This window comes from Moschus berezovskii, chromosome 6, assembly GCF_049115385.1.
Source record: "Moschus berezovskii isolate FMDL1 chromosome 6, NW_MosBer_1.0, whole genome shotgun sequence".
Classification (NCBI taxonomy): Eukaryota; Metazoa; Chordata; class Mammalia; order Artiodactyla; family Moschidae; genus Moschus; species Moschus berezovskii.
The window spans coordinates 92320886-92348872 of NC_142465.1; the positions used below are offsets into that span (position 1 = coordinate 92320886).

A 27987-nucleotide genomic window follows, 5' to 3' on the forward strand; every position below is an offset into this window, starting at 1 on the left:
ACACTAAAATTCAAATACCCAAGAAGGGCTGGATTATCTAACACATAAACATAATTTTTAAAAATAGAAAAAGTAATAATAATGATAGTAAATACTCTGTGGCAAGCACTTTTCGATGCTGTATGTACATGAAAAACTTTTATTCCCACAACAACCCTAATGTAGCTACTATTATTATGTTATTCTTACAGGGAAAACTGAGGTAGTGAAAGACAAGGTAACCACAACAGAAAGGTAATCCATTGACACAAAAAACAAAGAAGACACACATTTTAAATGGGGCACATATTAAAAAGGAAAAAGAAGAGAACAACAGAACCCAGTGATACTCAGGGTATAGGAAAGCAGACATTTCATATGCTGATGGTGGGAGTACAAACTGATATAGCATTTCTGGAAGGGAAATTGGCAATAGGTATAAGAGCTCTTAAAAATATCCACTCTCTTCTTCAATCCAGTAATTCCACTTCTGGAACTTTTCCTAAAGAAAAATAAGTATGTGAACAAAGGTTTCTCCACAAGATTATGCATTGTGTCATTGCTTATAATGGGAAACAAATTGTTCCAGTACATATGATACTATAATGCTAAAAATACTAAAATGCAATGCAGTCTCTAAAATTGAATCAGTAAATATATCTATACACATGTAAAGATACTTCTTATATTTTCTGAGTGAAACAAGCAGCAAATTTATTCTGGGAAAAAAAATTCTGGAAATGTATGTAATCAAAATTAAAATGACAGTGTATCTGAATGGTGGGATTATTAGTCAATGTTATTTTCTTCCTTTGAACTTTTTTACATTTTGGGATAGTGTGACAAGGAACCCATAACTTGAGAAATAGTTAAGTGTGTAATTAAGAGCGGGTTCTGGAGCCAACACATTGGAGTTCAAATCTTAGCTCCACTGTTACTCAGTTTCCTCATCTGTAAAATGGGAATAAAAATGATACTCACTTCTTAGGATTGATATAAGAATTAAATGAATTAATATAGCTAAAGCATTTAGAACAGTGCCTGGACCCTAATAAACAACAAAGAATGAGTATTGCTTATCATATTAAGCAAATTCTCAACAACAAAAATAATATCATCAACCAAGTCATGTGTTCAGAATAGGAAGTCTGCAACATGTACCTTTGTGAATTCTCAGATAAGAACCAAGCAACACTATACTTCAAAGAAGGGGGAAAAAAGTCAACAGATATTGGAAGTTTCACATCTAGCCACTTCATTCGCAGACAGCACCTGTGTGTTGTGTCTGTGTCTGGTTTTGAGGTATTTTACAGTTGTACAACTATTATTAGCCACACCATGTCCAGTTAAAAAGCAGCAAGTTTGAAGTATGGTAATAAGAGGCATGTGATTATGATAGAAACAAAAAGAGAAAACATTTTTTAAAACTGAAAGTAGTGAGAAGATGATGAAACGTTACACATCCAGGTGAGACGAATCATTGGACCAAAAGGGAAATTCTTTAGGGGGAAAAAAAGGCAAATCATGTGGCATGTGAAAAATGCCAGACCTAACTGATCCATAGCAATCAGCAACAGATGAGGAAAAGTGTGTAAGGGCAATGAAAACTTTGAGGGCACAGCCAGATGATAAAGCCTCAAAACTGGACATCAGGCAAGCTAATGGTAATTCACTGGCCCTTCATTTGAGAACTTAAATGCTAAGCATGGTCAATACTCTGTAGATGAAACCTTTGTTATAAACCATAGATTAGTCCATCAGTCAAGGCCTTGTTTGAATCTGCCCAATTTCCTTACGGAGCTGAGAGGTGGGATGAACTCCACCCGAAGCTCTGTGTCCCCCCACACCAGTTACACAGAGAAACAGGTGTGCATGCGTGCTGAGTCACTTCAATCATGTCCATTTCTTTGTGACCCCATTGACTGTAGCCGGTCAGGCTCCCCTTTGCCTGTGGGATTTCCCAGGCAAAAATACTGGAGTGGATTGCCATTTCCTCCTTCAGGGATCTTTCCCACCCAGGGATTGAACTCAAGTCTCTTATGTCTCTTGCATTGGCAGGCAGGTTCTTTATCACTAATGCCATCTGGGAAGCCCAGAGAACCAGGCAGGGAGCTTTTAATGGCCTCAACAGAGGCCATTTTTTGTCTACATTAGCTCTGTAGACAAAACCAGTATTTGGAGGAAAGGTATCTGATAGACTGCGTGTTAATCAGGAGAACAGCATGCCTTGTGTCAACTCTCCCAACTTACATTTTGTAAAAATGCACTTGAAAAATGCAAGCTTAAACTCTTTGTAGGAATATTGCTATGGCTTTGTTATTAACCTTAAAGCTAATCCTAAAGCCTGTATTGGGCTTCCCTGATGCCTCAGTCATCTGCATATCTGAGGTTATTGATATTTCTCCAAGCAATCTTGATTCCAGCTGGTGCTTCTTCCAGCCCAGCGTTCCTCATGATGTACTCTGCATAGAAGTTAAATAAGCAAGGTGACAATATACAGCCTTGATGTACTCCTTTTCCTATTTGGAACCAGTCTGTTGTTCCATGTACAGTTCTGACTGTTGCTTCCTGACCTGCATACAGGTTTCTCAAGAGGCAGGTCAGGTGGTCTGGGATTCCCATCTCTTTCAGAATTTTCCACAGTTGATTGTGATCCACACAGTCAAAGGCTTTGGCATAGTCAATGAAGCAGAAATAGATGTTTTTCTGGAACTCTCTTGCTTTCTCCATGATCCAGCGGATGTTGGCAATTTGATCTCTGGTTCCTCTGCCTTTTCTAAAACCTGCTTGAAGATCGGAAAGTTCACAGTTCACATATTGCTGAAGCCTGGCTTGGAGAATTTTGAGCATGACTTTACTAGCATGTGAGATGAGTGCAATTGTGCGGTAGTTTGAACATTCTTTGAAAGCATTGCCTTTCTTTGGGATTGGAATGAAGACTGACCTCTTCCAGTCCTGTGGCCACTGCTGAGTTTTCCAAATTTGCTGGCATATTGAGTGCAGCACTTTCACAGCATCATCTTTCAAGATTGGAAATAGCTCAACTGGAATTCCATCACCTCCACTAGCTTTGTTCGTGTGATGCTTTCTAAGGACCACTTGACTTCACATTCCAAGATGTCTGGCTCTAGATCAGTGATCACGTTATCATGACTATCTTGGTCATGAAGATCTTTTTTGTACAGTGTATTCTTGCCACCTCTTCTTAATATCTTCTGCTTCTGTTAGGTCCATACCATTTCTGTCCTTTATCGAGCCCATCTTTGTGTGAAATGTTCCCTTGGAATCTCTAATTTTCTTGAAGAGATCTCTTGTTTTTCCTATTCTGTTGTTTTCCTCTATTTCTTTGCATTGATCACTGAGGAAGGCTTTCTTATCTCTCCTTGCTATTCTTTGGAACTCTGCATTTACATGTTTATATATTTCCTTTTCTCCTTTGCTTTTCGCTTCTCTTGTTTTCCCAGCTATTTGTAAGGCCTCCTCAGACAGCCATTTTGCTTTTTTGCATTTCTTTTCCATGGGGATGGTCTTGGTCCCTGTCTCCTGTACAATGTCATGAACCTCCGTCCAGAGTTCATCAGGCACTCTATCTATCAGCTCTAGTCCCTTAAATCTATTTCGCACTTCCACTGTATAATCATAAGGGATTTGATTTAGGTCATATCTGAAAGGCCTAGTGGTTTTCCCTACTTTCTTCAATTTCAGTCTGAATTTGGCAATAAGGAGTTCATAATCTGAGCCACAGTCAGCTCCTGGTCTTGTTTTTGCTAACTGTATACAGCTTCTCCATCTTTGTCTGCAAAGAATATAATCAATCTGATTTCAGTGTTGACCATCTGGTGATGTCCATGTGTAGAGTCTTCTCTTGTGTTGTTGGAAGAGCGAAGAATTGATGCTTTTGAACTGTGGTGTTGGAGAAGACTCTTGAGAGTCCTTTGTACTGCAAGGAGATCCAACCAGTCCATTCTAAAGGAGATCGATCCTGGCTGTTCATTGGAAGGACTGATGCTAAAGCTGAAACTGCAATACTTTGACCACCTCATGCGACGAGTTGACTCACTGGAAAAGACTCTGATGCTGGGAAATGTTGGGGGTGGGAGGAGAAGGGGACGACCGAGAATTAGATGGCTGGATGGCATCACCGACTCGATGGACATGAGTTTGAGTGAACTCCGGGAGTTGGTGATGGACAGGGAGGCCTGGCGTGCTGTGATTCATGGGGTCGCGGAGAGCCCGATACGACTGAGCGACTGAACTGAACTGAACTGATGCCTCAGTGGTAAAGAATCCACCTTATAATGCAGGGGACATGGGTTTGATCCCTGGGTCAGAAAGATCCCCTGGAGAAGGAAACGAAAACCCACTCTAATATTCTTGCCTGGAAAATCCCATGAACAGAGGAGCCTGACAGGCTACAGCCCATGGAGTTGCAAAGAATCAGACACAACTTAGCAAGTAAATAACAACAAAAGCCTGTATTATAGTTTCAGGCTTCAAGTCATATTGTGTCATACTGATTTATGTTCAATGCACTTAGGAATGACTTTTTCCATAAGTAGAAGCACATCAGTACTTAGCCTCAATGAGGTGCCCAGAAAACTCAGAAAGAAGGAAAATAAAACCAGCTGATGAATAGACCATGTATAGATATACTAGTCACCTGGAGGAAGTAGAATGGTACCCATGCAAGCAAGACTCAATTATAACTATAGCAACTTTGTAATATATCAAAACAAACAACAAAGTAGGCAAAAAGAAATGTTCAGCGTGGAAATAAAAAATTCATTCAGGAAAAGGCTGGCAGAGTCCATCCTAACACAGTCCAATAAAGAAGAGATGAGACTAATGGATAACTCCAAACAAAGATGGCAACATCTTACTGCATCAAGCTGACACCATTAAATATGAAATTCCTCTAATTCTGCCCATTCTGTTGACTTGATCAGCAAGCAACTCTCAATTATGAGCTGGCTTCTTATGTAGATATTCCTACAGAGACATAATGCTGTGTTGACAAAATCCATTATAAACATTATGGCCCTGATGAACCATAATTTCACATTGTATATTATTAAATTGGCTGATTATTGTTTTGCTGTCTATCTAGCTTGACAACAGAAAATCCATATTAATCCTGTTGTCTATACATTTGAAGGCTTCCCTGGTGGCTCAGCTGGTAAAGAATCTGCCTGCAATGCAGGAGACCTGGGTTCAATCCCTGGGTTGGGAAGATTCCCTGGAGAAGGGAATGGCTACCCACTCCAGTATTCTGGCCTGGAGAATTCCATGGACTGTATAGTCCATGAGGTCGAAAATAGTCGGGCAGGACTGAGCGACTTTCATTTTCACTTTCTGGTGGCTTAATGGTAAAGAACCTGCCTGCCAATCACTCCAGTATTCTTTCCTGGAGAATCCCAAGGACTGAGGAGCCTAGTGGGCTGCCATCTGTGGAGTCGCACAGAGTCAGACATGATTGAAGTGACTTAGCAGCAGCAGCAGCAGCCAATACAGGATATGTGGGTTTGATCCCTGGGTCAGGAAGATCTCCTGGAGAAGGAAATGGCTACCCACTCCAATATTATTACCTGGGAAATCCCATGGAGAGAGGAGCCTGGCAGGCTACAGTCCATGAGATGACAAAAGAGTCAGATACAATGACTAAACAACAACAAGCATACATGTAAAGCCATTCCTCACTGAAATTTTAAAAACTGACATTCTTATTTTATACATCAGTCTTCCCAAACTTGGTTCATGTGAGTCAGCCTCTAAGAAAATGATCCACTCTTCTTAAGGAGAAAATGCAAGACTGAGGAACTTGACCTTGGGCATAGGTAACTAAGGTCATCCTGTTCAATCTCGATTGACTTTCCCTAGCAGAAATATCCTGATGTTGTTGATAGCTGCAGGCAAGCAGTCTACATTTTTCTAAGGAACAAAATCAAGAATTCTCTCTATACCCAATGGTGTTCCACTGAAACACTCACAATTTGAAAAGGAACCACGAGGAAGCAACAAATAAGATATTCTCATTAAATATGTGCTTTAATCCTGGGAAATATAAGACAGAGGGGAACAGAGAAGTGGTCAGAGCTGTGTTACTGCAGAGAAGAGTGGCCCCAGCAGTAGCGAGTGCATGTGTACTGTCACTTCAGTCCTTGACTGTGGCCTGCCAGGCTCCTCTGGTCATGGGGCTCTTCAGGCAAGAATACTGGAATGGGTTTCCATTCCTCTGCCAGGTGATCTTCCTGACCCGGGGATCTTCCTGACCCAGGGATCCAACCCACGTCACTTACATCTCCCGCATTGGCAGGGGGGTTCTTTACCACTAGCGCCACCTTAGCTAAGTAGACCACAGATTCCAATTACAATCCTCCCTTGGTATCCATGGGGAGCGGTTCCAGGAAGAGGTTAGTAAAATCCAAGGATGCTCAAGTCCGTTATATAAAACAACTAGTATGGTCGACCCTCTGTACCTGCAGGTTCCACATCCCCAAATTCAACCAACCACAGATAGATCCCAAATTTCGGTTAATGAATGGTGAACTCGAGGATACACAGGGCTGATTAGACTCTTTAAATATGATGCTCCTTTGGCACTGGTTTAGGAACACAGATCTGAGTGAATGTATTGTGAGTCCCTATCTAATATACAATAGCACTGCTTCTGTCCACGATTGTTATTGATCCTATAGAAGCTACTGGGCCAAGTCATAAGAGTCTATCACTTTGAATCCACTGCAGAAACTTTACAGTAAGTGGCCCACAGTCTTTTGAATGACTTCATCTACACACGGAGATCTTCTATCCTTTCCTTTACTTCCTTGAGACACTGTTTCTGACACGTTCACTAATACAACTGATTCTCTCATTAAGTCAGATTTTTTTTTTTCACCGCAAGAATGAGAATAACCAACAAAAGCTCCTCGAGAGGTTCGCAGAAAGGAAGTAGTTAAATGATAAAAATGTGAAATGTTATGCAGCAAGCTGTGTACAATTAACTAGAATTCAAATATACACCTTGTTCCAATCCAAGCCATTTATCAGATAAAAATAGTCGGCTACAAGAATGTCATGATTAATGAGGTGAGACTCCAGCTAATTACTGTTTCCTCCAGAAGTAATTAGGTTGGCATTGCTAATCAAGATGAATGAACACTCTGACCCGCTTTTTTAAATGTAAAACTATGAGCCGCTACTGCAATAACATCATTTAGTTCAGGCAATGTAGTCTTTATTAGGCTTGTAGTTTGATTAAATTCTTTTGTTACACTAGGCTTTCCACACATGAACAGATGAATGCTGTGATCTTCAAAGAGTTTTTCACCCTTAATTAAAGACTGAAAAGGCTTGTTCAATTCACAGGGCGATACATAGGACAGCTCTAAATTGATAGCTTTTAAGTAGAGAATGAGGGAAGGCGGCTTAGGGCTTGTCCACCTGAGAGAGGTTTCCTCCTCCTCTTCCTCCTTCTATAATTCCACTTATTATGGCTGAGAAATGAATGTGAAATACTTTTATTATATTTTTATTAAACAGCTTTTTCATTTCATCGCAGCCTCTTTGAAGGAACACAATGCATATATCGGTACTTAAACTTATTTTTTAATGCCATGAATATACGCAGGAGGAGTTATAGCTGATTCCATGCCATTAACAGAACAAACTGAGGTGTGGTACACAGGTCTGTAACAGCAGCACGGTCCACACAACTCATTCCTGCCACTTACAGCAGAGCAACTAACGTTTCATACTATGGTTATAATGAATATAATCATATCTCTTATGATTATATTTCATTTCCATTTGAGCAACAGGACTCACACCTTGATAAACCAGATGAACTCTGTAGAAGATCACTTATTAATCCTCTACCAAAAATGTCAGTATCTTTACCCCCAAATTAGCTTGCTAGAGGTTTGTCTTAGATGCTGGTGACTGCATCGTTTCCACGCGTTTAGGAACTTTTCTTCATCTGCCTCTCCTGTCTTTACTTCTCCACAAATTTCCATTTTCTGATTCTTAATGTTTTTCTATAGTTATTCCAAAGGGGTGGGATTATCCTCTCTACTCTTTCTTTGCCAGTTGGTTTATATTTCCACTTGCCAGGTTGGGAAATCCTATTTTTATATCTTCTACTTAATTATATTCCCAGTCTAGAATATGCTGTCTCCTCTTTGATTGACATGTTTAGACCTCCTGCTGCTCTGTTTTTCTCTGCAATTTTGTATACAGGAGGATAAAATAATCTTAAATTTTGACACCTTGTCTAGGCCTAGGAGTCAGTTTCTTTTTCGGGGTTTTTCCTTGTTGTCGAATTTTATAAATGGCTTTTAGTATTAGTGATTTCCATTTTTTAAAAATTCTGTCTTCATTTAGAAAGAGATGAATCCAGCTGACCTGAAGGTCCTACACTGTCCGTTTTGAATGCCTTTTAACAAGCAGCAGAAAGCCAGGCATTCGAAGCCTGACAGAGACCCAGAGATGGAAAATGGGCCACTGTGGTACACAAAGCCCCATTGTGCAAACAGAAAGCCTAGACGCCAGTGCCCACGGCACGGGGATAGGTAAATGTGTCAGTACATGCCCCACTGCTCCAGGGTAATTGTCAGGGTGTCATTATCCACGACACTTCATTCTCTTTCCTAATTTTCCAGTTGGGTTTTGAATTTGTCATAGTTCCGTGTCATTTACTTTACTCCATCATTATTCTACACCAGGCTGCCTTTCTTAAATGCGGCTCCCCTCACGTCTACGGGTAGCGTTAGATTTCGTCTTAGGATGTTGTATTAAATAGCTCCCAAGTTTTTTTAGACTTGTCTCTCGGGTTCTCTCTTTTCCTTGGTGCCTGTCTGTTTAGCACAAGGATAGCTCCTGTTCTGCCTGATAAACCCAAGCTGGTATCTTGTGCTTTCTGCCATGTGTTATTTAATTAAAACATGTAGTTCTTTCTTGGTCTTCTAAATAGTTCTGGCACCATAATAGTTGCTGAGACTCAGGGCAGCAAAAGGACTTATCATTGAGCTCCTGACCTTGATCTAGCCTTTCCCAGTTTCACAAAATTTTCTTTGCTGATTATAGTATGTACTCTCAACTCCCTGGCAAGAATTAAAGATAATCACTTTGGGTTCAGGTTCAATGCCAGGGACTTTCAATATATATTCCTAAGGCTACAATATATACAAGAAATTCTTATTGTACTGAATTATATTTCCTGGAAAAAAAACTTTGGAAGAAAGTTTCTATGTGAAGGTAATGTTTTTAAGCAGCACTCTTTGACTGATGGACTGGTTGAGTCTGTTCAGCAAAAATGAAGTTAAATATTAAACATGTATAATTCATACTATAAACAATATCTGTCAATAAAGTCATCCACAATGTTACCTGCTTCCTTAATTCTTTTTAAATAACATCATATTTAGTGTAATTATTCTGGTGTCTCCCAACTCTACACTTCTACAAGTTTGTTTTGAAAAATATTGCATGGAAAAAGAAGGTCAATTTAAACCTCCTCGGGCTCCCTGTTCATTTATTTTTTTTTTTTTTTCAAATTAGAGCTACTGTGTTTTTAACCCAAGATTCTAAGTTTTGTGATTTAATTTCCTGATTATAAGGCAGAATTTTTTTAAACTGACTTTTACTGAATTCAGCAAAGGTGTATGAATCCCCAGTAAATAACAACGGCTGGTCCTGAGAATCATGACCTCTAGGTGTAAGAAGGAAAGAAATTTCTATTAAGGCAGCAGTGATAAGTTTAGAAAGTCAGAATCTCTTTTCTCACAATATTATTTAGGGGTTGACTAAGGATGGATAAGGGATTCCCAGGTGGCTCAGTGGCAAAGAATCCCTGCCTGCCAATGCAGGAGACATGAGTCAGGAAAAGCCCCTGGAAAAGGAAATAGCAACCCACTCCAGTATCCTTGCCTGGGAAATCCCAGAACAGAGGAGCCTGGTAGGCTACAGTCCATGGGGTTGCAAAGTGTCAGACACGACTTAGTGACTAAAAAACAAGGATGGTCAAACAGTGGTTTCTTGAGTAAAACAGGTGAGGAAGACAGAAGTCCATACACAACAATCTCCCGAGGCCAAGACATAAACCCAGCCAACAGCAGGGGCTCCCTCAGTCAAGCAAGGCAAATGTCCAGAAACAGTGGCTAATTCTGTCTTGATTTAGCTGACTGTCAGCACTAGGGTTGCAACAGATGGTGCAAGGTCCCAGCTCGATGGATAGAATCCAGGGGACCACTGACATTTAGAAGTTTTAAGATCAACCGTTTCTAATCTAAGGCCGTCTATTCATTTAAATTATAGTCACTGGGAAAGAGGAAAAAGGACCAAGAACAGCAATGGCCTTACCCCCTTGCTGAGGTTCAAGAGCAAGGCTTCATAACCTTAGGAAGAGACTATAAGCCAATATCAAAGAAATCAAAACATTAGTCCACTCCAAGACAGTGGGACCCATGGGAGAAGAAAAGCTATGACTTCAAGGAGCAGCTCAGTGGCCAAACTGGCCTGCCAAGGGATAATCATTCATCCAACAAGCATCATACGTCAAGAATGAGGGTTCCATATGTAAAACAGGTAATCAGTGTGAATTTACTGTATAGCTTAGGGAGCTCAAACCTGGTGCTCTGTGACAACCTAGAGGGGTGGGCTGGCATGGGAGGGGGGAAGGAGGTTCAAGAGGGAAGGGACATATGTATACGTATGGCTGATTCATGGTGATATATGGCAGAAAACAACACAATATTATAAAATAATTATCTTCAAATTAAAAATAATTTTTTTAATTTCCATTACCATAAAAAAAAATGTGGGTTCTGCAGTCAGAGAGTTTACAAATGAATAGAGAAGTCACTCTAAGTTACTAGCAATAATAAAGTGTGAACAAGCTGTAACAGAATAATAGGAGTCCCAAACCTTGTCTGAGATGGGGAGGAGAAGACATCAGGAAAGACCTCTCCTGGAGGAACTCGTGTTTAAGCTGAAGTCAAATCAGAGTCTGATCTGCTGTGAAGGAGAGCCTGGGAATAATTCAGGAGACCCACATTCAACCACACCTGCTAGATCCATGAGAGTACGATAAAAAAAGAGGAAGTTAGGAAAAAACACATTATTTTTTACTGGCTAAGGATATGACCCTGACAAGTATGTGGAAACCCTGATCCTGGTGAACTCACGTGAGCAGAAAGTAATATTTTCTTCTTAGAGGATAACAGTTTAAGCCATCTAGACTTACATTTATCAAACTGTATTCCAAGGACAACTAGTCCCATAGATTAACCCACATCAAAAAGGTATGCGGTCAAGTGCCTTTGAGAGACTCTGAATATTATTACCACCTCTTCAAGAATCACAAATCATGCTATATACATTTAATTAGGCTTCCCTGGTGACTCAGACTGTAAAGGGTCTGCCTGCAATGAGGGAGACTTGCATTCAGTCCCTGGGTTGGGAAGATCCCTTGGAGAAGGGAATGGAAACCCACTCTAGTATTCTTGTCTGGAGAATTCCACAGACAGAGGAGCCTAGCAGGCTGCAGTCCATGGGGTTGCAAACAGTTGGACACAACTGAGCAACTAACACACCATATAATCTAATTTATTAAATAATTACTTTGTATATACTTATAAAATTATGCCATTTATAATATTTCTATAAATATGTCTTAATTCATTTAAATATAAAAATAAAAGGACATATTAATTAAATATATATACATTTAAGGCACCAAAAAGATTTACAATTAATAAATGTACTTAAATTTTTTAACCATGGTAATTCACAAACTTATTTAATCATGAAACTCACTTTCATGTAAAAAACTATTAATATTTCTTCGAATTAGTGTTCTGTGCATCGTACATCAGCCAAGTTTTTTTAAGGGGCAAAACAGTAAATATTTTACGTATAGAGGAACGTAACTGTCACACTAACCAGTTTTATTATAGTGCCAAACCAGTCATGGACAACATATAAATGAATGGATGTGGCTGCTTTCTAATAAAATTTTAGTTATGAACACAAGCAATAGGCCAGACTTGGCTCCTGGGTAAGGTTTGCTGAGCCCTTTTCTAGACAGTGACTCGCTACCATAGGCCCCAGGCCAGGGATTACCCTTAGCCATTCAGTGATCAGTGGACTAAGGGGAAGAATGAGAGCCAGTATAAGAGGCAGTCTTAGGCCTATAATACCCAGAGGGAAGAATCCGAAAAGAGGAACTCAGCGAGTAGAAAAGGAAAATGCCTAAGAGATTATGGTGAATGAAAGCAAGATATTTTATGGGGGATGAACCTAGAGCCTATTATACAAAGTGAAGTAAGTCAGAAAGAGAAAAACAAGTATCATATATTAACACACACATATGGCATCTAGAAAGATGGTACTGACGAACCTCTCTGCCAGGCAGCAGTGGAGACGCAGACATGGAGAACATCCTTGTGAACACAGAAGGAGAAGAAGAGGAGGAGAGGGGAGGACAAATTCAGAGTAACACTGAAACATATACATTACCATATGTAAAACTAAATAGCCAGTGGAAATTTGCTGTACCACTCAGGGACCTCAAACTCAGTGCTCTGACAACCTAGGGGCTTCCCAGGGGACTCAACGGGAAAGAACCCGCTTGCCAGTGGAGGAGACATAAGAGACTCAGGTTCGATCCCTGGGTTGGAAAGAGCTCCTGGAGGAGGGCATGGCAACCCATCCTGTATTCTTGCCTGGAGAATCCCATGGACAGAGCAGTCTGGCAGACTACAGTCCATAGAGTTGCAAAGAGTCAGACACGACAGAAGTGACTTAGCATGCACGCAAGTGACAACCTAAAAGGGTGGGTTGGGGTGTGAAGAGGAAGGGAGATTCAAAAGGGAGGGTATATGTATACCTATGGCTGATTCATGTTGCTGTATGGCAGAAACCAACACAATATTGTAAAGCAATTATCCTCCGATTATAAATTAAATAAATACATTTTAAAAGAAAGGAAAAAAGACCAAAATATTTTCATGTATTTGCTGAGCACAAGACAGCTCCAGCACACTAGGACCGTGAACCAGGCGTATCCGTGGCCAGATCCCTCATCAGCATTTTCCTGGATAGAGCAATTGGGTAGCACTTGAAATTCCCCAGCATGAACATGCAGAAATACCTGAAGTGAAACTGAAACATCAAAAGACTGGGAGGTAAAGGCAGGGACTGACAATGGTCAGACATGCCTCTTTTTATTCCTGCTCCCGTCTTCAGGCAACCAACCACCAGGGTCTGTCCTAAATGTGGGGTGATAGCTACATACCTTTTGAGATTGCTGCAAATCTCTCCCAATGTCCAAAATTCTGTCTTAGAGATGTAAATCTTGTAGGAAAACAGAAAAAAACAAGGGAACAGGTGTTGAAACAGTCAGATATATGCTGTCCATGCCTCTAGTCAATGACATCAGAAATACACCTGTAGTTAAACAAAGAGGGGTTTACTGACATGTTGCAATGGGGGAGATCACACACATGGAGAACCATGGGGCCCTCCCAGTAAGAAGCTGTAATGGGACTGTCAAGGAATATGCTATGAGACTGGGAGTTTGTCTTAGATGTCTGTGGGGAGGAGTCAAGAAGTGGGGCTCTGCTTTGGAGTAGTAGTTGGACACTACTCAGGTTTGGGGCAGTGTTTGGACATAATTATGGAGTGGTATGATTTGTTGTGATCCATCATAGCCACAAAGTGGTCTTGTCTGATGCTAATGTTCTATAACATTGTTATCTTCAACAAGAGGCCATTGTGGCCTAAATATGAGTGTTAGGACAATCCACAGCAACACTATAGCTTAGCTGGGTCAGGTTCTAGCTGTCAGACATTGCTTTTCCCTTTCTCATGACTGCATATTTGAAGCATAGCAGAGGGAAGATAGATGTGATTCAGTAGACATAAGTACTAAAAGGACAAATATTTGGAAAAGGATGAGACATTCTAAAATATGAAGTTAGGCAACACAATGTCAAGTAATTTCCAATGGAGAAAAAAAGGAACGGTCTTAAAGAAATTCAAAGTAGTAGTGCAAGGGACACTTAAGTGCTCTGTGTTTTAAAAAGATTATGCGAAAGAAAAGGAGAAACACAAAACCATTGTTGGCTGGGAAAGGAGAGCATGAACCAATGAGAAACGACAAAACAGCCTAATACCTGATGTACTTAGTGACTGCTTCTGACTGCAGAGAATTTTGGATGGAGAGGAATGCTGCATCAAGCAACTTCTATATCAGAGTACCAGAGGGAACAGATGGTACTGCTCAACTGGATAGCTGAGAAGAGGTTAAAAAAGAAACTCTTACAACCATTTAGGAAAAGCATAGGAATGGCGTAGGCCTCTGGAGTTAGCATCAGCAGCAAACTGTCACTATCTCCAGATCTGAAGAGACAAGAGGAGGGCCAAACACTAGCCCCAGACGAGAGATGTTATGGAGAGGGTTGACAGTAATGTAGCCTTTGCCAAAGGAAGGAGCCACAGTGGCTCAGCAGTGCGGAATCCAGGGAAACGAACACACCAGTGTCCCTTTTCTTCCTGCCGGTGACTCCCATTTGGCAAGGAAATCTGTGAATGCAGGCCGTAAAGTCAGCCTCTTGGGGCACAGAAAAGGTGGGATGTAAATATGGAGGGGAAAATGGAAGATAAGTCACCTTCAGCTCAAAGATTCCACTGCTCCAAGATACTCTTTAGTGCCTTCCATTCCCAACCTGGGAAATCAGGCATGCATAAAAAATGAAGCTCCAACAATGAAATCCTACTTTTCCCTTCAGCATGGGCATACTTTGTTGGGATCTGCACTCACTTTTCACTAACTGCTTACGATCTTCACTCCCCTTCACTGTCCCCCATCAGAGACCTCCCATCCCCTCTTCCCGAGCTCTTTGCACAGCTCTTTGCTCTTCCACCTGTTGCACTCTGCTAATGGGCCCCACTGGTCTGGCTCCTGGACACATTCCCCCTCCCTCAGTCTCAACCTCCTAGTCCTATTCAGTCAACTTCCCAAGTGGTCTGGTGCTCCGGAGGCCAAAACCAATCATAATTATCTATATGTTTAATATGGGAGGAGTGGGAATAAGGAAATGTATTTAGAACCAAAATTATTCACGATCACTCCACAAGGAAACTCCATAATCACGTCACGCTATTAGTCCCAAAATATCAAGGACATAATACAACTTACTATGAATTTATATAATTATAAGCACCAAAGAATTGATGCTTTTGAACTGGTGGTGGAGAAGACTCTTAAAGAGTCCCTTGGACAGCAAAGAGATCAAACCAGTTAATCATAAAGGAAATCAACCCTGAATATTCATTGGAAGGACTGATGTTGAAGCTGAAGCTCCAATACTTTGGCCACCTGATGCAAAGAGCCGACTCATTGGAAAAGACCCTGATGCTGGGAAAGATTGAGGGCAGGAGGAGAAGGGGGTGACAGCAGACAAAATGGTTGGATGGCAATGGAATGAGTCTGGGAAAACTCTGGGAGATAGTGAAGGACAGGGAAGCCTGGCATGCTGCAGTTCATGGGGTTGCAAAGAGTTGGATACAACATAGCAACTGAACAACAGATAAGTTTACACATGCTCATTTATAATTAATCACTACAGCATAACCTAGGAAATAACTGCATTCAGGGAAATTATTTTGGTTAAAAGCTTTCAGGCTAGAATTAGAAGTCGGCTATAATCTCCATGAGGGCAGAGACTATGTCTCACTTTGCTCACTGGTATCTCTAAAGGATGGAGCAAAGGGCACACTCCTGGTTCTTAAAACTATGTTAGTTGAGTAAGTATTTAAACGATGATGACATCTTCTGAATTTCTAAAAGCAAAGAAAAAAAGTAGTATCCAATTTTGAATATTACATACTTTTCTTCTTTTTTCCCCCTTTGGAAAAAAAAAGAGAGAAAGAAAACCAGGTGCAGAAATGAGTATATCATGCCTGTGAGATTATAGCTTATATGCCTAATCAATCCATTTAAAGGTCTGCTAATTTTTCACTCTATTTTCCCCTTCATGTCTGTGCCCTCCCCTCCTCAAAACAGGAAGAAGCTTAATGTATTTTTAATTGAACTTTTAATTTTGAGGTAATTGTAGGTTCATATGCAATTGTAAAAAATAGTACAGGGACCATTTCACTCACTTTCAACATCTTGCAAAGCTACAGTACAAGATCACAACCAGAATACTGGCATTGATACAGAAATCCACAGAATATTTCTATCATCAGAAGACTCTCTCTTGTTTCATACTTCACTTTCCTCCTCCCACTCTGCCTCATTCAGCCCTGGTGACCACGAATCTGTTCTCTATTTACACAATTTTGTTATCTCAAGAATGTTACACAAATGGAATTGTACAGTATGTAACCCTTTGGAGACTGGCGTTTTCACTCAACACAACTCTTGAGATTCATCCAGGTCATTGCATGTATCAAGTACTTGTTCCTTTTTATTGATGAATAGTCCATGGTATAAACATGCCAGTTTGTGTAACCATTCACTTTTGGAGGACATTTGCTTATTTCAGTTTCCAGCTATTACAAACAAAACTGCTGTGGACATTTAAGTAAAGGTTTTTGTGTAAACTTCACGTAAAGGTTTTTGTATAAACATAAGTCACATAGTCTAACTCAAAGACAAGTGAGAAGTCCACCAAGACCACCTTGAGCCCCGAAAAGGGGGTGAATGTATTACATTGCTATAGAAGAATGAAGCTTAAGGACCGAGCATTCAATCTACCACAGCTGTTTACCTCTAGCTGCTGCTGCTAAGTCGCTTCAGTTGTGTCCGACTCTGTGCGACCCTGTAGACAGCAGCCCACCAGGCTCCCCCGTCCCTGGGATTCTCCAGGCAAGAGTACTGGAGTGGGTTGCCATTTCCTTATCCAATGCATGAAAGTGAAAAGTGAAAGTGAAGTTGCTCAGCCGTCGATCCTCCACAACCCCATGAACTGCAGCCCACCAGGCTCCTCCATCCATGGGATTTTCCAGGCAAGAGTACTGGAGTGGGGTGCCATTGCCTTCTCTATCAGCTATCAAAAACAACAGAGCAGAAACCTTTCTTCAGTGTTTTCCCTTGTAAGTTTGAGTGTATTCTCAAGTGATAAGCACTTAAGAGTGGGGACAATAGATCATAGGTAACTGGTATATTTCTCCAAACACTATTAGACTACTGTCCATAATGACCATAACTATTAACACCCCCATAAGCAATACAAAAGAGTTCCTATATCTTCAGATCCTTGCCAAGAATCAGAATTTACTTGCCTTTTAAACTTTTTATTTTCTGACATATGAAAAGTGATATTTCATCACTGTTTTAATCTGTGTATCTTAGATAAGATATGAGTTCATAAATTTGCTACTATTTAGGCTCTGTTTGTTGTTGTTGTTTAGTCGCTAAGTCATATCCTACTCTTTCGCCACCCCATGGATTGTAGCCCACCAGGCTCCTCCGTCCGTGGGATTTTTCAGGCAAGAATACCGGAGTGAGTTGCCATTTCCTTCTCCAGGGGATCTTCCCGACCCAGTGATCGAACCCTGTCTCCAGCACTGGCAGGTGCATTCTTTACCACTGAACCAGGGAAGCCCACAGTCCACAAATTGCCTGTTCATATGCGTTCACATATTTTCTGTTTTATTTTTACTGATTCTCAGTTCTTTCTATATTTGTATATTATACTTTTGTCAGTTTAAGATGTCAAAATATTTTTTTTCATTTTTTCCTATTAGTATTTTCTGCAGTTTCCTTTATGAAACAAAAATCCATAATTTTGATATAGTCAACTTCATTAAATTTTTTTACTTGAATTCATTTGGAATACACTTTTATAAGCAGTATAAGAGAAGGATATAGTGATATTTTCCCCCATTTTAGTGAGTTTTTTACAGCATTTTGTACCAAATAGTTAACATATCAGTGATCAATATAACGAAATAGAGGAAAACAGTAGAACGGGAAAGACTAGAGATATCTTCAAGAAAATTAGAGATACCAAGGGAACATTTCAAGCAAAGATGGGCACAATAAAGGACAGAAATGGTATGGACCTAACAGAAGCAGAAGATATTAAGAAGAGGTGGCAAGAATACACAGAACTATACAAAACAGATCTTCATGACCCAGATCACCACGATGGTGTCATCACTCACCTAGAGCCAGACATCCTGGAATGTGAAGTCAAGCGGGCCTTAGGAAGCATGACTACAAACAAAGCTAGTGGAGGTGATGGAATTCCAGTTGAGCTATTTCATATCCTAAAAGATGATGCTGTGAAAGTGCTGCACTCAATATGTTAGAAAATTTGGAAAACTCAGCAGTGGCCACAGAACTGGAAAAGGTCAGTTTTCATTCCAATCCCAAAGAAGGGTAATGCCAAAGAATACTCAAACTACTGCACAATTGCACTCATCTCACATGCTAGCAAAGGAATGCTCAAAATTCTCCAAGCCAGGCTTCAACAGTACATGAACTGTGAACTTCCAGATGTTTAAGCTGGATTTAAAAAAGGCAGAGGAACTAGAGATTAAATTGCCAACATCTATTAGATCATAGAAAAAGCAAGAGAATTCCAGAGAAACATCTACTTCTGCTTTATTTATTACGCCAAAGCCTCTGACTATGTGGATCACAACAAATATGGAAAATTCTTCAAGAGATGGGAATACCAGACCATCCGACCTGCCTCTTGAGAAATCTGTATGCAGGTCAGGAAGTAGCAGTTAGAACTGGACATGGAACAACAGACTGGTTCCAAACAGGAAAAAAAATTATGTCAAGTCTATATACTGTCACCCTGCTTATTTAACTTATATGCAAAGTTCATCAGGAGAAATGCTGGACTGGATGAAGCACAAGCTGGAATCAAGATTGCTGGGAGAAATATCAATAACCTCAGACACACAGATGACACCACCCTTATGGCTGAAAGTGAAGACTACTAAAGAGTCTCTTGATGAACGTGAAAGAAGAGAGTGAAAAACTGGCTTAAAACTCAACATTCAAAAAACTAAGATCATGGCATCTGGTCCCATCACTTCATGGCAAATAGATGGGGAAACAATGGAAACAGTAAGATACTTTATTTTCTTGGGCTCCAAAATCACTGCAGATGGTGACTGCAGCCATGAAATTAAAAACACTTGCTCCTTGGAAGAAAAGCTATGACAAACCTAGACAGCATAAAATCAGAGACATTACTTTGCCAACAAAGGTCTGTCTAGTCAAAGCTATGGTTTTTCTAGTGGTCATGTATGGATGTGAGAGTTGGACTATAAAGAAAGCTGAGCACCAAAGAATTAATGCTTTTGAACTATGGTGTTGGAGAAGACTCTTGACAGTCCCTTGGTCTGCAAGGAGATCAAACCAGTCAACCCTAAAGGAAATCAGTTCTGAATATTCTTTGGAAGGACTGATGCTGAAGCTGAAACTCCAATACTTTGGCCATCTGATGCAAATAACTGACTCATTGGAAAAGACCCTGATACTGGGAAAGATTGAAGGCAGGAGGAGAAGGGGACAACAGAAGATGAGATGGTTGGATGGCATCACTGACTCGATGGACATGAGTTTGACATGCTCTGGAGTTGGTGATGGACAGGGAAGCCTGGCATGCTGCAGTCCATGGGGTCACAAAGAGTCAGACACGACTGAGTAACTGAACTCAACTCAGTTCACATATCCCGTTAATTTGTGATGCTGCATTTATTGTTTATTGGGTTCCTGTATTTAAATAAGTCTATTTTTGAGTCCATTAGTCAATTAGCAATTAGTCCTTTACTCTATTACTCAATTTGCTTATTCATGAGTCAGGCCAAACTATTTCTAATAACTATGTAGTTATTATCCTACAATACCCTGTAGGATAAGAATTAATGTAGTTTTTTATCAACTTTAAACATATTAGAATGTGTTTGGCCAGCTCTTCAAAATTCCAGTTGGAATTCATTTATTGTCTGTAGATTAACTGAGGGACAATTAACATCTTTACTTAGATAAATCCTGTCAACTATCAATATGGAATATTGTTGTTGTCCAGTCACTAAGTTGTGTCCTACTCTTTGCGACCCCACGGACTACAGTACGCTAGGCTTCCCTGTCCTTCATTATCTCCTGGAGTTAACTCAAACTCCAAAATATGGAATATAGTTCTGTTTACTGTAAGCTTTTATGTCCTTTAATAGGATTACAAAGTTACCTGTGTTAAGTTCTTATGCATCCTTGATATCTCGATTAGTAGATGTAGCATAGTCTTTACTGTGATGTGTATGTTATATTTTATTGTGTTCTTAGTTGATTATTGCTGATTGGAGTAATACTACTGATTTTTGTTAGACCTTTTATCTAGCACATTTGCTTGACTCTTTCTAGCATATTTCTAATAGCTTTTTTTGGTTGGTCTTATCAGATTTTCTATGATGATCAATTATTTTCAAATAATAACAGTTTCCCCTTAAACCTTATATCTCATATATTTTTCTTGTCTTATAGCATTGAACATGAGTTCAAAATCACATTAAACATCTGCAGTGATAGTGGTTATCCTATCTTATTCTTAACTTTAATGAACATGTAGCTGAATTTTCCCCAGGGTGTAAAAATTTTTCTAGAAGTTTTCAGAATATTTTATTTATCAAAATAGAGAAATCCCTTCCCTTCCTGATTTTATAAGGTTTTTTTAAAATTATAAATCAACACTGAATTTAGTCAAATGCTTTTTCTGCATCTATTCAGATAATAAAAAGAATTGTCTTCTTTGTTTTATACATGTGGGGATAAAATAATAATAATATAGTTTTAACACATTGCTGGATTCAGCTAGTCAATATGTTATTTAGGATTTTTATGGGTACTTGTGTATCTATATAGTAGATATACATTACTACAATATGCAATTTTGAAATTAAGGAGTTGTATAAAATACATTCAGTAGCTCTAAATTGTTTCCTATTAGCAAACAATAAGCTAGAAATCAACAGATCCTTAAAACTTTAATAAACTTATCTGCGAAACTGTCTGGGCCAGAACATTTGGAGAGCAAAGATACATGATTTCTATTTCCATTTACTACAGCTGTTATTTAATTTTTCTTTCTTCTTGCTTCATTGATGTCATGTTTTTAGCCTAAGTTATCAAATTTATTAGCATATAGTTGCTCATATTTTTAATCTCATATCTATAGTCATGTCTTTATTTTTATTTTTTACTTTCTTTGCACCTCTCTTTTACCTTATTAATCTTCTCAGAGAATAATTGTGAGTTTTGTTCATCTCTGGTTTTTGTCATCTATTTCATTGAGTTCTGTCTTTATGTTTTTAATTTTATTCCTTCTCAAAAAGGTCTTCTCTATTAGTATTTTTCAAACTTCTTGAGTTGAGAGTTTGGCTCACTTTTTTAAAATGAAACTTCACTTAAAGGACTGTTTCAACTGTATTATACATACTTCACCATATAAATTTTCATTAGTCATCAATTCTAATTATCTCTCCATTTTCTTAATATTTTGTATTTACTATAAGGGTTTTACAGTAATGTTGACTTCCAGCTATATGGACATTTAAAAGTATTCGTTTATTATTGTTGGGGGACTGATACAGTCAGTATGATCTTGTTCTTTGGAAATTATTAGAATTTTATCAGTCACAGTTTGGTATATATTCCTTGGATTCTTTACAAGAATATATACTTCCTACTTATTGAATAAATCTATGTAGATATGTGTGTTTACAATATATAAATAATATATGTAGCATCTATAAAACTTTATATCCAATAATACATTTTATACATGAGTTTAAGCAAATTAATTCCCCTACTCTAATCCTCAACATTTAACTTTGTCTCTTTGACTTAGCTTCTGAGAAGAAGGAAATTAACATCTCCAGATATGATTACTTAACCTTCTGTCTCATCTTATAAATGTATCATTCATTGCTTTGTATATTTTAAATCTATACTATTAGATATATGTGTATGTGTGTATGAACATAATATCTTTTTAATCTGTTTTTCCTTTTGCCATTTATAACATCTCCCTTAATCCTTCATGACCTTCGTCTTGAATTTTATTTCTCTGATATTAAATCTATTTCCTATAAAATGGGAATAATGATTATTATAATCATTATTCCCATTTTATAGATGAAGAAACTGAGGCTCGTTGCTCACTGTGGCAGCTCATACACTTAAACAGGAATGATACAAAGGAGATTAGCATGGCCCCTGCTCAAGGATGACATGCAAACTGGGGAAGCATTTCATGTTTTTATGGCAGAAACCATCACAACATTGTAAAGCGATTTTCGATGCATGATACAGGATGCTCGGGGCCGGTGCACTGGGATGAACCAGAGGGATGGGGTGGGGAGGGAGGTGGGAGTGGGATTCAAGATGGGGAACACATGTACACCCAGGGCAGATTCATGTCAATGTATGGCACAACCAATACAATAATGTAAGTAATTAGCCTCCAATTAAAATAAATAAATTTTTAAAAAATTTAAAAAAAAATAAAAAATAAAAAAAAATAAATCTATTTCCTGAAGGAATTTATTTTAGCTCAATTTTTAAAATATTTATCTATTTATTTACTCATTTGGCTGCATCGGGTCTTGGTTGCAGCATGCAAGATCTTCACTGCAGTGCACAGATTCTCTCTTAGGCTCAGTTGCTCTGAGGCATGTGGGATCTCAGTTCCCCAACCAGGGATGGAACCTGCATCTCCTGCATTGCAAAGCAGATTCTTAACTACTGGACCACCAGGCAAGTCACTTTAGTTCATATTTATCTAGCAAATATTTTTTTGTCTAGCAAATATTTTTTACTAGCAAATATTTTCACTTTTAAAAATCTTCTGTGTCTTATAGACAATATACTGCTATACTTTTAATAAAATGAGGTATTTCTCACCATCTTATATTTTCTGTTCACTCCATTTTTACACTTTCTCCCTACCTTTACTTTCTTCTGTTCAGTAAGTAAAATTTCTTCTGCTAAAAAATGATTTTACGCATGTTACTTCCATTTTCTGGTGGATATCCTTATCTGAGTAAGACCCATATTCATGTTCTTTTATTCACAGCAATTGTTTAAACTTGCAGTACTTAGGGATATCTTCGTATAGAAAAAGTTCCTTGGCATTAGTCTTGGCAATGATTTTCTGGATATAACACTAAAGCACAAGAAATAAAAGCAAGAATAAGTTGATGGGACTACATCAAACTAAAAAATTTTGCACAGCAAAAGAAACAGCAAAACAGAAAGCAACCTGTGGAACGGGGGAAAATATAGGCAAATCGTATATCAGACAAGGGGTTCAGTTCAGTCTCTCAGTCGTGTCCGACTCTTTGCGACCCCATGAATCACAGCACGCCAGGCCTCCCTGTCCATCACCAGCTCCCGGAGTTCATGCAAACTCATGTCCATCGACTCGGTGATGCCATCCAGCCATCTCATTCTCTGTCGTTCCCTTCTCCTCCCGCCCCCAATCCTTCCTAGCATCAGACTCTTTTCCAGTGTGTCAACTTGGAAACAGTGTCAGACTTTATTTTTGGGGGCTCCAAAATCACTGCGGATGCTGATTGCAGCCATGAAATTAAAAGACGTTATGACCAACCTAGATAGTATATTAAAAAGCAGAGACATTACTTTGCCAACAAAAGTCCATCTAGTCAAGATAAGGGGTTAATATTCAAAATAAATAAGGAAATAATACAACTCAATAGCAAAAATACAAATTATCTAATTAAAAGATGGGCAAATGACCTAAATAAATATTAAAAAAAAAAAACTCATGCCTTAGGTACATGCAGAAAATGTTCAAAATCAGTATTCATCAGGGAAATGCAAATCAAAACCATGAGATGTCACTTCTTATCTGTTAAGATGTCTATTATCAAAAAGTCAAGAGATAACAAATGCTGGCAAAGATGTAGAGTAACGGGAACCCTTCTATACTACTGGTGAGAATGTAAATTGGTGTAGCCACTATGGAAAACATTCTGGAGTTTCCTCAAAAGGTTAAAAACAGAATTACCTTATAATCCAGCAATCCCACCTCTGGGTATATATTCAAAGGTAATGAAATTACTATCTCAAAAATATACCTGCACACTCAAGCACACTGAAGCATTATTTAAATAGCCAAGACATGGAAAAATAGTTGTCCATTTATATATTAATGGATAAAGAAGTTGTGGTGTATGTATACATATATACAATTGGAGAAGGAAATGGCAACCCACTCCAGTAGTCTTCCCAGGAGAATTCCACGGACAGAGGAGCCTGATGGCCTACAGTCCATAGTGTCACAAAGAGTTGGACATGACTGAGATACTATAACTCACAGTTATATATACAATAGAATACTATTCAACCATAAGAACAGGGCCATGCTGCCATTTTTGATAGCATGGATGGATATTAGAGCATTATGCTATGTGAAGTTAGTCAGAGAAAGATACTGTTCTGTTCAGTTCAGTTCAGTCTCTCGGTCATGTCCAACTCTTTGCGACCCCATGACTGCAGCACGCCAGGCCTCCCTGTCCATCACCAACTACCGGAGCTTCCTCAAACTCATGTCCATTGACTCGGTGATGCCATCCAGCCATCTCATCCTATATCATCCCTTTCTCCTCCAGCCTTCAATCTTTCCCAGCATCAGGGGCTTTTCCAATGAGTCAGTTCTTCGCATTAAGTGGCCAAAGTATTGGAGTTTCAGCTTCAGCATCAGTCCTTCCAGTGAATATTCAGGACTGATTTCCTTTAGGATGGACTGGTTGGATCTCCTTGCAGTCCAAGGGACTCTCAGTAGCCTTCTCCAACACCACAGTTCAAAAGCATCAATTCTTCAGTGCCCAGCTTAAAAGAAAAGAATTAAGCTCATTGAAACAGAGTAGAATGACAATTATGAGAAGCAGGGAGTGGGGGAAATTGGTGAAGGTGGTGGAAGAGTATACAAATTTTCTGTCATTGACTGTTTTTTATCCTTCTGATTTTGTGTTTTTATTTTCACTTTTGGTTGTGAGTCTGTATTCTGTCCAATTTTTGGTTGGGGCCATGTCTTCTGCCATCATCCAGTCCATACCAATCTCAGTCTAGAGATTACCTTGCATATACCTGAGTCTGCTCTGCACATGTGCTTAGTGGCTCAGTCATGTCTGACTCTGTGAGCCCATGGACTGTAGCCTGCCAGGCTCCTCTGTCCATGGGATTCTCCGGGCAAGCATACTGGAGTAGGCTGCCATTTCCTCCTCCAGGGGATCTTCCCAAATCTGGGATCAAATCCACATCTCCAGTGTTTCCTGCATTGCACGCAGGTTCTTTACCTGCTGAGTGTTATTCACCAATGGTACAAAGGGTGATTGAAAATCTGATTTTATGGTATGGCTCTGTCAATATAATGGGGACCCAGTTTTGGTCAGATGAGAGATGACAGATAATCTGTGGTCTGTTTGACTTTTTGGTTTGTTGCTTTGTCTATGTGTGCTGCTGCTGCTGTCGCTTCAGCCATGTCCGATTCTGTGCGACCCCATAGCCGGCAGCCCACCAGGCTCCCCCATCCCAGGCAAGAACACTGGAGTGGGTTGCCATTTCCTTCTCCAGTGCATGAAAGTGAAAGGTGAGAGTGAAGTTGCTCAGTCGTGTCCAACTCTTAGCGACTCCATGGACTGCAGCCTACCAGGCTCTTCCATCCAAGGGATTTTCCAGGCAAAAGTACCGCAGTGGGGTGCCATTGCCTTCTCCATGTCTATGTGTGAGCCTAACCCAATTAGGAAAACGCTTTATGCTTATTGAAAAGGATCTCTCTGAGATCTAGACAGATGAGTTTTTCATTTTTGTGTACTTTAGACCTGTGTCTGTAGTTGTGGAATTGAAGCTACAACCCTTCTGTGTGTCTCTGTGTTGATAAATGAGAAAAGAATTCCTTTCACAGATTTACTATGAAATATTTTCCTGCCTCTGGAGGGTAATAATACATTAAATTTTAAAACCTCAAATTAAAGAAGCTCTGTTTTAGTTGGTTGTACAGAACTACAAGGGATTACATAAATTTAGAATTTCTAGAATTTTGATAATGCTCTGAATGTGCTAGCCTTTAAAAAAGCAAAAAATAGAAGCTTTCACAGAAACTGCTAGCTCAGAAGCATTTTTATATAATAATCCAAGTTCACACAATGAAAGTGAATTTTGCACAAATCACAATGAATTTTATAATTTTTCTTAAAAAGAGCTTCTGGTGGGACTTCCCTGGTGGTACAGTGGTAAAGAATCTGCCTGCCACTGCAGGGGACATGGGTTTGATCCCTGATTCAGGAAAATCCCACATGCTGTGGAGCAACTAAGCCTGTGTGCCACAACTATTGAGTTTGTGCTCCAGAGCCCGGGAGCCACAACTTCTGAGCCCTCCAGCTGCAACTGCTGAAGCACAAGTGCCCTAGAGCCCGTACTATGCAACAAGAAAAGCCACTGGATTGAGAAGCCTGCACACCGCTGCTGAAGAGTGGTCCCAGCTCCGCACAACTAGAGAAAAGCCCATGCAGCAACAATGACCCAACACAGCCAAAAACAAATATTACTAAATAAAAAATTTTTTAAAGAGCTGCTTGTTTTTTCCCTAGTTTTATCAAAGTGAAGGATAATAAAAGCATCTGTGGTTCTTCGATTTTTTTATTTTTTATAAGTTCAGATAATATTGCTATTACATAATTTTTAATTGAGGAAGATTATATTTCAACTAGGCTTCCCAGGTGGTGCTAGTTGTAAAGAACCTGCCTGTCAATGCAGGAGATGTGGTTTCAATCCCTGGGTCAGGAAAATCCCCTGGAGGACGGCATGGCAACCCACTCCAGTATTCTTGCCTGGAGAATCTCATGGACAGAGAAGCCTGGCAGGTTACAGTCCATAGGGTCACAAAGAGTCAGACACAACTGAAGCATCTTAGCACACACAAATACACACTTCAACTAATTAATTATAATTCTGATGAATATTTTACATCAACAGTAATTATGTCCTGTAGTGTGTCAGCTGAAACTTGTTTTCCAAGGTCTTTTTTTTTTTACTTTTAAGACAGAAAACTAATACTAAATTGAGTTAACAACTGGAATGCTCTTGGATACCTGACATAATATCTAAGTAAACATAGTTTTAATATATGTGTTTTTGTTTCTTTTTCTTGCACATTGTAAACAGCTATACTTCTGAGCTGGTAACACGTACATTCATTTTTCCTACTTTAAGAAGGTATAAAAAGATGTGTGTAGTTTTAAAACATATGTGTGCTCATAAGTTTTATGGACTGCTAAAAGGCTTGTGTATTACAAACAGTTCACAATGAACTACCTCCAGTGCTTTTCTGATTAACAGAAGTGAGTTACTTAGGTTAAACACTGTATTGTTGAAGGTATACTAGAACAATTAGGTACAAATGTGAAGGTAAGAAAATGGGGTATGTGTGAGTCTCCCCCACTCAAAGAAACAGAGTGGCTTTGTCTTAAAGTGTCTTGTTTCAGAACATGAAAAGGAATTATGAAAGAAAACTTGAATGAATTTAGAAAGTCATAGAAAGTTAGAGCATAAACCCCATTTGCTTTGGTTTTAAATATGTGCAAACAATGAGTCTGAAAAGAAATGAAATATGTAAAAGGAAAATCATCAGAGTATGCTTAGTTTGATGCATTAATTTCAAAATAGAAGGCTTTCATGAAAGACTAGAATTAGGTTTTCTCTCTTGAAATGAAAAACTGTTCTCAGAGTAATTAGTCTGCTCTTAACAAGAGGTAGTAAAAAGAGATTCCTCATATTCTCTGTTACCAGTCCAGGTAACCAAAATTCTATATCTCAGCAAAATAACGTTCTGTGCTTTGTGCTGCATTTTTATGCCCTTCATTGGTTTCTAAAGCAAACAACAGAATCAGGAAACTTAAGACAGACAACAGAAGTTATACAATCTGAAGAAGATAGAGAATAAAAGATTGAAAAACAAAACT

General features: G+C 39.2%; 1 non-coding gene and 1 pseudogene across 1 annotated transcript; both read left to right on the plus strand.

The window, feature by feature from the left end:
• Positions 1-1134: 1134 nt before the first annotated feature.
• LOC129536116 (poly(A) polymerase alpha-like) overlaps positions 1135-27987 on the plus strand; it is a 45960-nt pseudogene continuing 19107 nt past the window's right edge.
• On the plus strand, positions 22158-22264 carry LOC148777682 (U6 spliceosomal RNA). The gene has a single exon (XR_016037750.1). It is a non-coding gene; the product is annotated as a U6 spliceosomal RNA (small nuclear RNA).